The sequence below is a fragment of the Leptonychotes weddellii genome, chromosome 1, assembly GCF_054177405.1.
Source record: "Leptonychotes weddellii isolate Sample4059 chromosome 1, ASM5417740v2, whole genome shotgun sequence".
Lineage (NCBI taxonomy): Eukaryota > Metazoa > Chordata > Mammalia > Carnivora > Phocidae > Leptonychotes > Leptonychotes weddellii.
The window spans coordinates 96271330-96288183 of NC_138369.1; the positions used below are offsets into that span (position 1 = coordinate 96271330).

The following is a 16854-nucleotide window of genomic DNA, read 5'->3' on the forward strand; positions in this document are numbered from 1 at the left end:
AAACTAATATAAAATAGGAGCCGGACTTCTTGATAATTTGTAACTTGTGGCCAACTGCCCACCCTTCCTTCCTTCCCTCCTCCTTTCCTTTCTTTCCCCTTCCTTTCCCCCCCTCCCTGCTCTTAGCCATGATTAACAGGTTTTAGTCCTTTAAGTAAACCATGACACCTTTCTGACCTCTCTTGTCCTCTGAGGTGTTCCAAGTGCGTCACATGCCCAGTGCGACTGAAAAGTAACAAGACAGAGTTCCAGATCTGGCTCTGGAGATAAGTCTCATCACTTTGTAGTCACAGGGCATTGTTTGGGGAGTTGGTGGGGGGAGGTTATCAACCTCCAGGGAGGGAGCTGGGCGGGCAGGCAAGTGACCTGGCAGGAATGTGAGTATGTGACAGACAGTGCTCTGGGTTAAGTTCACAATAAGCCACACTCCCACTGTGGAAAAGCCATCCTTCTAGAAGGCTATGGAGGCATGGGTGATGAGCCGTGGGATCAGGAGCTTTGCAGCCTTCTTCGGATGTCTGACTGCATGTGTGAAATTTCCTTGGAGGTTTCCTGGAGAATTCCTGAGGTGAGCAGTGTCCAAACAAGATAACCAAACATGGCTTCCATACTTTTGATATGGTTTGAAGTGGTTGGGTTCAGAGCCCAAGGCCAAGAAAAAAATTCTTGAGATATCTTTGGTGCAAAAAGGTGGTTTTATTAAAAGCACGGGGACAGGACCCATGGGCAGAAGTAGCTGCACTGAGGTCGTGAGGAGTGACAGATTATATAAGATTTTCTATCCTGTGGAGGGGAGGGTGATGTTAGGGCTCCAGGAAACTGAGTCTATAGGTTTCTGGAGATTGCTTTTTTCTTGTAAATCATTAAGACAGTTGCAAACTGATGGAGACTCATGTCCGGCATGACTGTGATCTCTATCAGTTAACCATTGGTTTTTCCCTTTCCTTTGTTCTTGGGCAGCTAGGAGTGCCTGAGGAATGTCACACAGATCCCACAGTGGGGGTGGGGGGGGGTTTGCGGGGTGGCAGCTTGTGCTTTGCCCTCAGCTTCTGCTCCCTCATCGCTTTGAGTGTCTGTGTCTTCTTTTCATGGGCCCCAGACTTACCGTGACTTCAGTGGGTGCCTCGGGGCTGTTACACGCTTCCCTGCAGCCCGAGCCCCAAGGAGCCATCTTGTGCCCTGGATTCATAGAAGAAGCGCTGGGTGGTGCTGAATTCTGATTCTACTCTGAAGTTAGCAGAGCTGAGTTCTGAGCTACACTGCTGGTTTGTTTCTTCCTTCCTATTTATATTTTGTTTGGGCTCAGAGTCCGGTTTATTAGGCTGATCTGCTTCCCATTCAATGGTTAACTTCGAAATAAATAAACATTAGGAGCTGTGAGTTCTCACTGGGGGCGTTAGTACATCACACTGATTCAAGAACGATGAGCCTTAGAAACAAACGACAAGGACCGCATGTCCCTTTGCAAATGTGAGGACTGCCACAGGTTGTCAGGAAGAAAGAAGTCATGAATGTCCTTCACACTCTCGAATAGCAGACCTTTCACCCAGCACACCAGGCCCAGGATTCCAGCCTCCTCAGCGCTTTTGTTCTTCACCCAGACAAAGAGCGGCTCTGACACAGTTTTTTGCATGCAACATGCCGTCTGGCTGGAGGGATGGGCTGGACATGAATCCCCTTTACGGTTTCTCCAGTTTGGAGACATACTTGTCTTAGTGGGAGTTAACTCTACCATACCACTGACTGTGTTCAATGTGGTCCAGGATGTGGCCTTCTTTGTAGACATACCTGTGGGCCCAGGGGCCTGAGTTGTGGTGATGAACTGTGTATGGTTAGAATGGTGTCTGAGGAGAGTCACCGTCGTTTATCTGTCAATGGGATGCTGACCTATAGTGGGTTTTTCTAGCGTATGTTATCCTTCTTCCCCAAAACTGTAGCATCTGTTCTCAGAAGGTTTAAAATACCAAGCATAGGTTACCGTGGGGACCATTACTTTTCTTACCACTTAAAAAACTGAACAGAATTACAAGAAGGTAAGGCAATATGCCGATCCTTGTAAAGGCAAGGTAATAGGTACAGGAAGAGTTATTATACTATTTTATGTACTTTTATATATGTTTGAAAGCATTTCTCTTTCTTTTTCTTTCTTTCTCTTTCTTTCTTTCTTTTCTTTCTTCTTTTTAAAGATTTTTAATTTTTTTAAGTAATCTCTACCCCCAGTGTGGGGCTCAAACCCACAACCCTGGGGTCAAGAGTTGCATGCTCTACCGACTGAGCCAGCCAGGTGCTCCTGTTTGAAAGCATTTAAGTAAATTTTTAAAAAAGATTCTGAACACCCATTTGAAATGATACAAAGACATTTGGCATGTGCAAATTCTTACTCAACACTAAGAAGAATTATCGTTAGCTGAGCACGTGGATCAGAGAACCTTGTGCCCGGCCTTTATGTGCATGATTTCCACGAGCACAACAACCCAGCAAAAGCAGGACAATTAATCTGATTTACAGGTGAGACTCAAGGAAGCTAAATGCTTAGCTCAAGCCACTTGTCAAGTAACAGAGTCAAACATCGAACACAGATCTCTTTCCCTAAGAAGCATAATTTTCTACAACTCCACGAGACCTTCAGCTTTGTGTGGGTGTAGAGTGCCATGATTCCCAAGCCCAGCTAGTCACAAAAATGACCCAGAACACTGACTTTTAGATTCTCTTCCTAGAGCCTTCAGGTCAGGAGTAAGGCGGGGGAAGGACATGTTTTATGCACAGGCTCCCACCCCAGAGATTTTCACGGGGAGGAGAATTTAGGACATTCGACCTCGCCCCTAAAAAGAAACTTATTCCTACAAAGTGCCCCCCTCTTTAGAGGTTGTCTTTTAAAATGCATGGTTTCATGTCAGCATAAAACATTACAACACATTCCTAATTCTTTCCCTTTGAATTCACTTATTACATAGCCTTGTTTTTTCCCTGTTGGGAGAGAATGTCCTTACAGCAGGGACATCTGGGGCAGGGGAGTCGCTAAGAGGTGGTAAAAAGTTGCAAAAAAGGAAGATGGGGAAATTCAATGTCCTTTCCTTCATAATTTCATCTAGCGCCAGCCAACACCACACCCCTAGGGGTGTCTGTTCTTTATGCACTGTAAAATCTAAAAATAAAAGAAATATCTTTGAAAGAGAATATTGTGCCCAGATACAGCAGAGGGTTCGAATTCAGTAATCAGTTGTATTTTTCAAAGGACAATTTTGATATTTGGATCTTCTTCCTCGACGCCTCTTCCTTGTCCTGTGCAAGTGTTTCTAAATGCATATGCAAGGGTCAGGTCCAGGCCAGAAAGAACAATGGGCATATGAGAATTGCCAAGGCTCAGAAACTGAAGCATTTCACATAATAGGTCTGAGTTTCAGGAAACTGAAATTCCTGAGCTCTTTGGAGATACTGGCATTCAAAGAGGCATGGATCATTCCAGCTTCATTTTGGGCCTCGGGGGACTGCACTGGGTCGTGAAAATCTGCAAGAAGGAACACACACACCCTATCTGTGAAATCCACATAATCTCAGTGACTCCGACAGTCTTGGAAAAACGATTATCCTTCCCAATACCACATCCACCCCCACTAGGAAGGATCCAGAAGGGCCTCTTAATTCGCGCTGTGAGAGAAGAAAACACACAGTGGATTTCCCCCCGCTTGTTTGCTTGTCAAGGTTAAGAAAACATTGAAGCCAATGGCTTCTTCTCTCAACTGGCTAAACCAAGGGCAGGGGAGCAAATGAAAGCAGGAGCCTCAGTAATTCCTGCATCTGACCTCAAGTCCAAAGACGACGACCTTCTTCAAAGGAAGAATTCTTTGAATGTGTCCTGTGTAATCTTGAGACAGGGGATGAGGGCAGCTGAGGTCTGTGGGCACCCGGAGTAGGAGTGGATCTTGTGTCCTTCCAGCCAGGATGCCAAGTGGGCCAGAGAAATATAGCTGGAGGAATCGGACCCACCATGGAGATGCCGGGGGGGGCCGTTATTAGCAATCATCCTGAAAAGAGACTGCATTGTCCACCACTGTCCCAGACTTGCCCCTTCCGAGCCCTGACAGGGAACTCGGAAGGCAGTTCCAACAGACAACCCCCTCAGAACCATTTCTAAAGTTACAGAATCTCAGGCCCAGAAGGCACTCCAGAGCCGCCTTAGTTTGCCCGGCCGTGGGATAAGACAGATCTTGGAAGTAACATCTCCACTTACCCTTTTATGCCCTAAAAAGTCTCCGGTAAAAGCCACTTTTCTAAATGACGCTACCTACTAACCTGTTTTGTTAAGTAGGTGTCACCAAGCACAACGACCTTTTCTTAATACCTGACATCACCCTGAAGCTTCAGTTTTCGCATCTATGAAATGGGGCAAACAATAGCCCCGACCTTACGGGGTTGCCAGGATTGAATGAGACGTGACATGGAAAGTGCTAAAGAGCTTCCTTAGCACCAGAAACAAAGAGCAGCAAGAACCAGGACGCTACTGCAGGCTGAGCACCTCAAACCGTCAGGTACCTTCTTTGCCGGCAACTCGGTGACTCCCTACCACACCCCAATCAGTCTTTTGTTTCTTATCTGCCACTGACTGGGGAGCTAGAAGAATCAACCACGTCCCAAACCACATGTTTATATGCTCAGTTAGAATCAATAAGCCTTCAAATGAGTGGTTAAATGTACAGCTGTGTGCGTGCTTTATCTGATCTGCAGAAATGTTTCCCCACCCAGGAACACAGTCTGTATTTCAAAGGGTTGAATACATTACCAATCAGCCATCTAGGGCCTGGACGAGTGAGCTGTTACTGTATTTATTATACCCTACTTATACAAGGTCATATTTCTCTTTAATAAAGTAATTTTAATCACGCATCTTTAAGGGCCTGCTGGGAAGTTACTCTCTTTCCACCTGCTGCCAAGAGACACACTACAGGACACTGGAAGTGAGGTATTGTGATCAGTATAAACCAAAGCGTGGCCCCTTGAAGCACCATCCAGATTTAGAGATATCAGAGAAATCTCTAGCCTTGGCTGTGCAAAATAAATCTCCCAGAGGAATGTCTCTGTCTGGTTCTGTAGGAAGGGTAATGGAAAACCGTGATGTGTTTCTGGGCTGGAAGTTTGGCATTGTCAGTCTTCATAAGGGGGTGAGTGTAATGTGATATAATTTTCTGTTATGAAAGCAGACAGATAGGGACGTGTTTTTGTACTGAACGGTGGTTGATTTTGCCAGCCCAGCACCATTCACCCTTTGTTGTTGTTGTGACAGCCACCTAGTCTAGGGATAAGCAGGGGACTTAAGCCTGGCCATCAGTACCATATTCGAAAGAGATCACAGTGATTGGTTGAGAAATAAATATTCTAGCCAATGGAAGCCAACTGGGATTTTTGTTGGTGCTAACAGGAAAGAGGCAGTCTCTTTCTCTTAAACTGGAAATGCAAGCCTGGAGCTACTGGTGGCCATCTCACTACCACAGGAGGACAGCAGATCTGAGAAGGAGACAAAACCCTGGGGATGTCTTTGAAGCACCTCCATCCAGTGACACCAAGACTTTTCGGTTATATGTGCTAGTAGACACATTCTCTTTTATTTGATTTTTCTTGAGACAAACCTTAGATAGATTTTGGTCACTTGCAACTGACAGATTTCCCATCATACATTCTGAAAATACGTAGCACGTGGCTCTATGTGACCACGTGGTAGCCAGCCTCCAAGATGGCCCCCAATAAACTTTGCCTCCTAGTATCTCCTGGTATTCATGGAGTAGAACTCCCTCCCACACCAAATTAGGCCTGGTCAGTGTGACTACAGAATATAGCAGAAGTACAAGCTTGTGTGACTTCAAAGGCTTGAATCTCTCATTCTGGGGCAAGCCAGCTACCACGTTGTGAGAACACTGAGGAAGCCCATGTGAAGAAGTCCACATGGAGAGCCCTCAGGCCTCCTACGAATAGCCAGCACCAATTAGCCAGGTATGTGAGTGAGCTACCTTGGCAGTGGGCCTCCAGCCCCAGTCACGCCTTCAAATGACCGCCACCCGGCTGGCATCTGGACTGCAACCCCATGAGAGACCCTAAGCTAGAGACACCCTACCAATTTGGTCCCGAGTTCCTGACCCACTGTGGGAAACGGTGAGGGATAATAAATAATGATTGTTGTCTTAAGCCAGTAAGTTTTGGAGGAATTAGTTACACAACATTAGGTAAGTACCAGGCCACTCCTGCTACTTTTCATCTCCCAGTGAATAAAAAAAATACTGTAATGCATCCGTCCCAGGCCCTTGTCCTTCAGATCTCACGCCGTTTTTGAGAGTTCCCAGGAGGGAATTGCCATAGTGGGATCCCTGCCACCAGGCGCTCTCACCACTCCTGAGTCCCACCATCACCTCCCTGGGGACCAGTCTCTGCCAAGTGACCGGGCTGTCCCCTCCCTCAAATTCCTAAAGCAGAACGTAGGCATCAGGGCTCACCGCGTCCTCTGCAGTCCTGGGGCTGCTTCTTGTCCTCTCTCTGTGACGTCACTTTACCTTTTGACTTGTCCATGAAGTTTGGAATTTGTCATTTTGACCATACCAGATGATAGCTCAGAAGTCCAGCTTGGCCATTTTCTCTGCCATCATTGGAACAGCTTTTTCTCGGAAACAGAGCAGCCTCATAGAATTTTTTGCCACGATGGAAATGTTCTATATCTTGACTATTCAACACAGTAACCACTGGCTGCATGGGATTACTTAGCGCTTGAAATGTGACTAGTATGATATAAGAGGTGAAGTTTTAATTATATTTAAATTGTCACAGATGGCTAGTGGCTTCTGATTTGGACGGCACAGCTTTGGATGCAATGGTTGCCAAGCAAAAAACTTCTCACCTTGAGCACAGAGTTTGCACGGAGGTAAAGGCGACTGCAGAGCAATGCTTTAGCTCCAATATCGTACCCAATTTGAATGGAAGTTTGACTTGCAGCACCTCCTCCCCTCTTCCCCTCAGGACCCAGACAGGAGCCCAGGATTGACTAACCCCACCATGTTCCAGACGTGCCCATACAAACCTGAATCCCGGCAAATGGGTGTGGCCCTCTTTCAGATGGATACCCTGCTACAGTGAGATCTGGCATCTGGTGGGGGGGCGGGGGGAGGATCTGGAAGCTTCTCTAGCCCAAGCTTCCATGGGCCCCTCACTGCTTATGATTCCATAACTGTTCACTGAGCAGGCTCAACTCAGTGGGGTAAAACATGAAACGGTTTTCATTTTTCTAATCACTACCCTCAAAGTGGATTTGTTCCTAGCCAAACAAAACAAACTAACAAATGAAAAATGAAAAGCTTCTCCCTTAGCACATCTTGGGCAGATTCCATTACTTTCTTTTCACTTGCAGTCCAATTAAAAACCTCATTCACGCGCTGAATTCAGAATTCCCTGTCAGGCTCCTTCTCTTGCTCAGTTTTAAGATCCTCCAGGCTGCTGGGGTAGGAAGGGGCAGGGACGAAGGAACACACTGTTGCCTGATGTGGGCCAGCTAGCCTGGTGAGGCCTCTTCTGCTCTTGCCCAGTTCTTGCTGCTGGGTTCCTTTGCCAGGCGGCAGCCCTCTGGGTAAATCCTGGAAGACAGCTCAAGACCTTACAGAGCCCCTGTCACCATCTTCCGCTCAGGTAGGCGAGGGGGAGATCCGCAAGAGCAAGCCTAGCAGATGTCCACCTGGCCAGTGAGATGCCACCCTCCCTGCAGCCCGTCCCCTCCCACTTCTTCACCTTGGGGCAGGGGTGGCCGGTGGGGCACAGGGAGGGATCCACTTCTCACTGTGAACCCTGCCCAAGGTGGTTGACCTACATGACTCCTCCTGCTTACCCACCCCCGCCAGCCCCCCACCCCCATAAAGGGAGCAGCGAGGTGGTGGTGGTGGCTGTTGACTGGGGACTGTGGAACCTCAGATGTTGCCCCGTAGGAAACCCAGGGAGGTGAGGGCAGGGGAAGAAGCAGATCTGGCTTTGGGTTTCTAATAACTCTCTTGGATGTGAGGCATTTAGCACCTCTTCTTTTCAGGGGGACTCTAAATGCCAGTTCCAGAGTAAAAGGAAAACTCTATTCCACGCTCCCCCCCGCCTCCCCCCCGCTTTGGTCTGCCTTGGGCTGTCTGGATCAGGCGGCGTGGAGCTGCTTGCTGGTCCCAGGTGAGCTGCTGACAGAAGGGCTGTAGGCAGCGCTGGGCCCGCAGGGCCGGGCTGACTCTCAGAAGCTGGACAGAGAGCCCAGCACTGCGGGCAGTAGCTTCCTGGCTTTTCAGGCAATGTCCCCCTGTTCCGGTGTCCTCGTGGTGCGCAGCGAGTGGCTGCTGAGCCCTGGCAAGACCGGGCAGAGGGCTCCCAGCACCCTGGCCCCGGCCGGAGCGCTAAGCTCTTTGCTAGTCTCCGTGGACTCACAGGTGGGCAGTGGGGGATGTTTCAGCCTTGAGTGATCTAATCCTTTGGGATGGGAATGCCACTTCCAGGCTCAGGGTGGCTGAGGAAGCAGTGCTGGTTGACTCTCCCTGGTGAAGCCATCCCTAAAGGGCGGCGGGTCTGGGGGCAGAGCCTGGAGCAGGGCATTCTGCTAGGACCACGGCCGTGGACGCCGGCCAGAGCTGGCGAGTTCACAGTGGTTTGTGGGTGTGGGTGATCTGCTGTATCACACTCACTCTGCCAGTGGCCTGCACACGTTATCAGGCCGAACACTAAGCCATGGACGTTCCTCCTGACCCGCACACTCAGTTCTTGTAGTCAGACACCCGCAGAGGCCAAGAGCCCGGGAGTGATGGTTCAGGACTGGGCCAATATCATTCTGCCTCCCGTCGACCCCAACCACCGTCCTGTCCCAGATAGCGAACCCTGTCCCCACCCTGCCCAGGAGGAAACAGCTCCTCTGCTGTTTTTTTCCATCTCTTTCTCTCTCCATCCTCCCCTTCCTTTTTAAACCCCCAATAGTAGGCACAACCAACTCACTCCATACCTACCATTCTCAGGGAGGCTCACTGCATTGACTCCAAGGTGGTTTTCTGAGCTAGCCTATATTTTGAAATATCTGGCACTTGTCTCCTAAAGAACAGAAGAGGAGAAAAAAAAAATACAAATTAAATCTCCAGGACATGGCTCTCACAGAGAACCTGCTCGCTATGCACACATGAGTAAGGGAAAGGAAAAAAACACTGCTGCTCTTAAAGCATTACCCTCAAGCTGACTGTTGGCAGTCTTTTCGCAGCCTGAATATGTCCCGGTTCTCAATACCATCTGTTCTCACACACCTGCGACCTTTAAATAGGCCAAACGTTCCTGTGAATAGGTAATAGGAACGATTTCTATAAGCAACAGAACCCATCAGGGAAATGTGGTTTCTTTAGGCTACCTGGATTCTGGAACTTATTTATAATGTATACGGAAAACATTCCAAATGAATTCTTAGTAAAAGATATAAAACATGGTTGCCTTGTGTCTTTATTAGAAAGGGGATATAGAGCTGAAAGCTGGGTCAGCCATTTTTTTCCCCTCTCAACTGAATTATTTTTTTTCCTTGTTGTTTGGCTAACTTCAGGAAGACTTTCTTTTTTCCTAAAAAAAAAATTCTCTTGGTTCTTAAAGATGAGAAGGTTTCACTCACTGCACTCATGATTGCATTTTAATTAGAATTATGGTGGCATTTTAGATTATTTATTTTCTCACAACAGAGCCATGAAACAGCAATGTCCCATTTTATGTATGAGCACACTGAGGCATGGAAATTTTAGAAAATTTCTCCAAGGTTATATATAATTACTGAGTAACCTAAGATTTTCGGTCATCATGTTCTCCCAAATATTTAAGCAGTTATGCCACTGTTAACTTTCTGACTAGCTGAAATGTTATCCTTTGGTTCTTGATGCCAACTCTTTGATCAATGTTATCATTTCATTTTAAGTTCTCTTGGGAAGGTGTAGATCAATAAGTAGAGTAACTGGAAGTATCTTGTTTTTTTTTATAGTGACTTAAGGAGATATTTAAGTACAATGTGGTCGGAATTTTGTCTCAACTTTTTATGTTTTGTTTCAGCATTTATCTTACTGGCAAATCATATTTCTAAATGCTTCTGTTTTACATGGGAGACCTTATTAGCCTCCTGGAGTAAACATTTTAAGTTACTTACCACACAGAATCCCCTTCTCAATGTTTATCTTCTATATGAATGGATTTTCTTTTATGTGTGTTTTCACGCGTCTGAGTCACACTTTGTGTGTTCTTGAATTCTTTTCCTGTTTGGTTGTCTTTGTTTTCCCTAAAGCCACCCAGATTTTCCCTCTTTTTCTACAGATGCCTAGCCCACTGGCACACTCGCTGTTTATTTTTTCTTACTTCTTTTCTTTTTCTTTAATCTGTAGTGTGTGCCCTACAATAGGAACAGGGGATTTAGGAAACTGCATTTTTGGCCTCGGTCACAGCAGCACCAAACAACACCTCCAGAGAGTAAATGTTTGTGCTCCCAACTGCTCCAAGTTCTCAAACATTCGGGCCAGCAGTGTAGGTGGGGCTTGTCATGCTTCCTACAGGAGTAGGAAGCTAAGTCGGTCCTGGAGCCTGGGGGCTGGGGGTGGGGGTGGGGGAGGCAGGCAGCCCTCCGAGGCCATCTGCTCCCTCAGAAACTGGTAGGAATCTTTTCTTTCCAGAAGCCCCTTTGTGTGGCTACTGGGACACAGCACCTGAGGCATGTGGGTGCCTCTCCTACCTGCTGTCCTTTGACCCAAGCTCAGAGTGCTTGCCACCCCCTGACTTCTCAGAGTCCCCAATTCACTCTTTTAAATAAAGGAGATACCTTAAAAAATCACCAAACTGCCCTTCTCTTTTAGGCTGTGGAAGGTCCGGACTCCAGCCTGGAGTGACAGGGAGTGGTCTGAAACCGTGTGGACCACCTAGAAGGCACCGAAGCTTTGGCAAGTTAAGTACAAGCCAGTGGCGCACTGCACGGCATCTGGAGAGACAGGGAGAAGACAAATTTTAGGACTGAGAAGGATCTAGAACCCATCAAGTCCAGCAGCGGGCCTCAAAGCTGGCCCCCTCACGGGGAGACACTGCTGTCCTCCTAGCACCCATCGAAGGAAGTGCTGGAGGTAGGGGAGGGGACTTGCAAAAAATGTATTTCTGGTCTCCAGGTTTATGAACCACTTCGAATGTAGCCCTCTCCCAATCCCCTGTCAGGTGAAGCCCAGAACAGGGGTGTGACTTCTCCAACATCTAGGACTATTTAATGCACAACCAGAGTATACATTCCCCCAAATTATTCATCCATCATTCTTTCTAATACAGCACAGAAACAATATACCACAACTGTGCTTGGGGGAGAGGGAGGGAAAGCATTCTGCCAACATAATAATAAGAGCTAAAGTACCAAGCAAAAGCTCAAGGTAAAAAGGAAAAGGGGCAGCGGGGGAAGGGGTCCCAAGGCAGATCACACGGAGCACTGTTCGTACGCAAACCTGAAAGCATACAGAGGCCAGGAATGGCACACAGACCAGACTAATTCAATCCAGATCTGGGCACTTATTGCCCTGAATATAGTTCCTCCCTCCCTTGCAAGGCTTGGGCTGGTCCTGTTGTGTGAGGTTAGAGAAATTCAATGGGAAGGTTTAGAGACCCAGAGCCAAGGACATCATTACAACTCTTGTGCTCCCAGTACAGAAGCGAGGGGAGGAATGTATGATGCAGTTGTGTTTTGTGTTTAAGAAGGAAAAAAAAAAAAAAAAGCCTGCGTGGTCCTGAAGGAAAGAACATTTTAGGTCAAATATTAGGAAAAACTTGCTAACACTCAGAGCCATTCCTCTGAGGACCTGGGAACTTCCTTCCCTGCCATATTCCGATCGTGACTTTTTTTTTCCACAGCAGTGCAGCAACAAGGCAGAAACTACCATTTGCAAGACAAATTCAGGTCAATCTTTTGGGATGTCTGTCTCGCTTCTGCGCTTTAAGAAATGTGTTCAGTCACTCTAACAGGCCAGCAGCATGACTGGCCTTTTCCCCAGTTTTAGTTAGCCCAAGCATCACGGCTAATCAGGAACAGGAGCCTTTTTTAACCCTTCAGATGGTGCCAGGACAAATTCCTCAGTGTATTCATGAGTCGAGGAACAGCATCTCTGGCCTGAAGATGTCTGGCAGGCTGGAATTTCTGGATGGCTTTTCCCACTGTGGGGATTCAAGCAAACCATTGTCATTCTTCCCTCTCTAGCAGGAGAAAGAAAAATCCCAGCCCTTAGAACATTCATTCTGGCTCAAGGACATGGGTTTCTTTCCTGGAAACAGGGACTGGCTCAGTGAGATGCCCCCAAGTTGTGCTTGGTGTTGCCAACATGCCCGTTCTGGCAAGCTACTGAGGAAAGGGGCCGCTAGAGAGAAGGAGTCCCGATACCCCCCAGAAGGACACAAAACCTTCATTATTTAATAGTTCTTCAGCATCTGAGAAATTTTATCCCAAGGAAAAGGCTTCGATAACTTCATTAACAGGAGTATTTTAAGAATTATGAGTAGAAATCAGATCATTTCTAAGCCAAGTACAAGTTAAATTGCCTAAACGGGCTCCATAGGGCAACAGGGTAGCTGTGGATCCGCACCGTTGTAACTGGCAGCACGGGGACTGAGTGAGCCAATTTCCCGTGTCCCCCGGCCCCAGGCCTCGCAAGCACCCCAGCCCCGGGACACTCTGAAGGCTCCTCTGAAAAGCCCCGCCATGTCAGCAATGCTTGAGGCAAAAGTCACATTGACTCAGAGGAGAGGCCAGACCGTGGTGTGACAGAGCTCAGTCTCTTCCAGGGCCTGGCAACAATCATTTCGTCTCCATGGTTTTTCCTAGCAGCTGTCATGGGCCTCGCGACCACCTAGAGTAGCAGTTCTCCAAGGGTGGGCTGCAGACCCTTGGGAAGCCCAACCCTACTGCAGCTGGCCCACGAGTCAAAGCCATTTTCATGATACTATTAAGATGCTCTTTGGCTCTTTTCACTGTACTGACATTTGCATTGATGACGTAGAAGTGATGGCGGAGAAAATCACCAGCGCCTTAGCATGAATCAAGGCAATGGCACCAAACGGTTCCAGTAGGCACTGCATTCTTCACTGCCTCACCCCTGCAGTCCAGAGACACCTCTGCTCGTTTCCTTAAAGAATGTCCTTGAGGAACCATAAAAAATACTCATTTTATTAAATCTCGACCTTTAGGTACCGGTCTTTTTAACGGTCTATGTCATGAAATGGGAAATATACATTGAAAAAAATCTGCTGTATTCCAAAGTACCATGTTTTCCCGAGGAAAAGCACTCGTGCCAGTGTTTGAGTTACAAACTAAACTAGCTGCTTTTCGAGGAGCACTACTTCTACCTGGAAGAATGGCTGAGAGACAAATGACAGTTATTTTGACTTGGATATCTGGCAGATATTTTCTCAAAAGTTGGCAAGTGAGCCCGCCGCTTCAGAGAAAATAACTGACAGTATTTGTTGCCAGTGGTAGAAATGAAGACTTCAAGCAAAAATTAGAACTTTGGAAAACTTGTTTTAGCTACCACGAGCTTCACAGCTTTACCAGTATTTAGAGACTTTTACTGATGATATTGATGGTGATATTGACAAATGCAGTTTTTGATACTGTATGAGTAATGTCTCAACATTGGGAAGGTCTGCATAACTCAGTGAATCAACATATTCCAAATGACCAGTGCCTGATGTAACAAAATTATGCACGGGTAAAGATCACTTCAAAGTATAAGGCAGACCAATGGATCCTAATGCAATCGAGATGAAACATTTATTCATTTGGTTTCAGGTTCCACACTGCAACTAACTTTTTTTTTCTTTAAGATTTTATTTATTTATTTGACAGAGAGAGACACAGCGAGAGAGGGAACACAAACGGGGGGAGTGGGAGAGGGAGAAGCAGACTCCCGCGGAGCAGGGAGCCCGATGTGGGGCTCGATCCCAGGACCCTGGGATCATGACCTGAGCCAAAGGCAGACGCTTAACGACTGAGCCACCCAGGCACCCCTGCAACTAACTTTTAAGAAACTACCACTTGTGCAGTTTTGGTATAGTATCAGAGAAAAAGCACAATTTTCTGAAAAGGCTTATAAAATACTCCCCTCTTTTCCAATGATATATCTGTGTGAAGTCAGATTTTCTTTGTATACTTCAACCAAAACAACACATCACAACAGATCGAATGCAGAAGCAGAGAGAATCCAGCTGTCTTCTATTAAGCCAGATGTTAAAGAGATTTGCAAAAATGTAAAGCAATGTCACTCTTCTCACTATTTTGTTTTGTTTGGGAAAATATAGTTATTTTTCATGAAAATATATTATGTTAGCATGAAATGGGCTAGTCAATGTTATTTTTAAATTAAACACCTTAAATTTCTCAGTTTTAATTTTTAATGTGTTAAATATCAATAGACATCACCTAAATACATAAAAACACTTTATGATCCTCAGTCATTTTTAAGAACATAAAGGGGTCCTGAGTCTAAAAAGTTGAGAACTGATGACATACTGAAACTTCACGTAATAAAGCCACTCAACTAGAAACCATGGTAGCGTGGATAGAACATAGGCTTTCGAGTCAGACCCAGGTTCAAATTCTGACTTTACCACTTATTAGCTATTTGACTTAACTGAGCAGTGGATTGCTCCAAGTTTCCGTTTCCTCATCTGTAAAATGGGATTAACGATACTTGACTTACAGATTTCTTGAGGGTTAGGATAGTACTTGTAATGTACTTAGCATAATGCCTCACAGTAAGTACTAAAATATTGATTGAATGAAGATAGTAAGATATTTGGTATATCAATGAGAACTTTCAGTTGCAAAGAACAGAAATCGCTTAAACAGTAAAAAAAACAAAAAACTTACCTTCCATAACAAGAAGTCCAGAGACAGAAAAGCTCAACGATGTCTTAAGACCCAGGTCCTTCCCATCTCTGCTCTGATACCTCAGTGTTGGTTTTCTTCATTGGTCAGGTAGCAGACGGCAGCAATAGTTCCAAGACATGACATCGAGGCAGAACAGCCTCTTGAAGAGGAGAGACTTGCTTTTCTCCCTTGTGGCTTTCTCTTAGGAAAGAGAAAACTTTTTCTAGGTTGCCCCCCAAGGTATTTACCCTCGTATTTCATTAACCTGATTTTGGTCACATGTCCATTCCTGAACCAATCCCTGCTGGGGTAGAATGGGATGTCCCTTTGACCAATCAGGCCCAGTTCTGGGGCTGGAGGTGGGGTCAAGCTTCCTTGAGGGACAGGCTTGGTGGGTGAAGGGCTGATACCTGAACAAAATCAGGGCTTCGTTAGGTAGGGAAAAGGGGTAATAGAAGGAACCATTAGGCAATCACACAGGGTCTACTAGATGCAGTAAATGGAAGTCTAGAGCAGTGGGTCTCAATTGCTCCTCAGCAGACTGGTTACATGGGAATCACCCGGGAGCTTGTTTAAAATTACAGTTCAAACTGTACTATGCATACGAATTTCCTGGGATCTTGTTAAAATGCAAATTCTGCATTTGTAACAAGTTCTCAGATAATGTAGCCACTACTGGTCGATGAAACCCACATTGATAAACAAAGATGTAGATCTGCCACCCCCAAATTACTGACTCAGTCTCCCAGGTGACCCTGGTTTGAGAATTGGGTTCGATGTGGTAGAATATCAACTATGTACAAGACTGGCACGCATTCATCCACTCATTTATTAATTTACTCATTCGATAAGCATTCACAGAAACCTATGCCCTAACCGAGCCCTGTGCTTATTGCCGGAACTGCAGTCCATATTTTGTTGGCGAGGGAGAGCGGCAGACCTATAAGCAGGTGTCTTTTTTTTTTTTTTTAAGATTTTATTTATTTATTTGACAGAGAGACACAGCCAGAGAGGGAACACAAGCAGGGGGAGTGGGAGAGGGAGAAGCAGGTTTCCCGCCGAGCAGGGAGCCCGATGCGGGGCTCGATCCCAGGACCCTGGGATCATGACCTGAGCTGAAGGCAGACGCTTAACGACTGAGCCACCCAGGCGCCCCTAAGCAGGTGTCTTTGCTGTAATGTGAGAAATGCTCTAATAAAGGGAGGCACAAAGTGTCCTGTGACTGCAGGGCAAGGTGGTGAAGGTGGGGTGACAATTAGGGGGAAGTTGCACAGAGGACATTTGAGCTGGGCTTTCTCTGGTGCCCAGAGTGAGACAATATGTGTGCATGAAAGCATGGAAATATGCACGAGCCAAGTACTTTCAGGGCATAATGAAAAGGTCTCTGCGCCTCACGTACAGGCTGAGATGGGGGTGAAGGAAGGAAAGGTCAAAAGGTTTGGCTGGGACTCGGTTATGAGAGGCCTTGAATGCTGCATTAAATCCCTCGGCAGCTGTTCTCAAGTTTGCACATTAGAATCACTTGGAGAGCTGTAAAAAGTCCTGATGCCCAGGCCCCGCCCTAGGTCAGTTAATCATACTCTCTCGGTGGTGGGGGGTGGGAGGGGAGGAGGCAGGCATCAGTACATTTGAGAGCAGGTGTGCAATGTGCAGCCAAGTTGAGAACCGTAGCCTGCAAGAGCCAGCGCCTGCCCAACCTGTTTGCATAGAACACGCTTTTCCGTGTGGACGGAGCTTCTCCTTCCTAAATGCGCTTTTCATTTCAATTTGATATTCAAAATCAGAATTATTAAAAGGCTTTTATGCCACAGAGGCCATGTGATGGGCATTGGAATGGAGGCCCCCCCCCACTTGCACAGGGGCCTGTGGGGTGCGGGCGGATGAAGCCTGCCCTTTGTTCTCCGGCCTGCATCTGTGAAAGCTGATTTTTGAGAGCTGCCGCCAGGCCGAGGGCACCC

General features: G+C 46.6%; 1 long non-coding RNA gene across 1 annotated transcript; it reads right to left on the minus strand.

Annotated features, from left to right (window-relative positions):
- Positions 1 to 559: 559 nt before the first annotated feature.
- Positions 560 to 15178, minus strand: LOC115939420 (uncharacterized). The gene is made up of 4 exons (XR_014147729.1): positions 14897 to 15178; positions 10826 to 10981; positions 3804 to 9081; positions 560 to 3508 (listed from the first exon to the last, which is right to left on the minus strand). It is a non-coding gene; the product is annotated as an uncharacterized LOC115939420 (long non-coding RNA).
- Positions 15179 to 16854: the final 1676 nt, after the last annotated feature.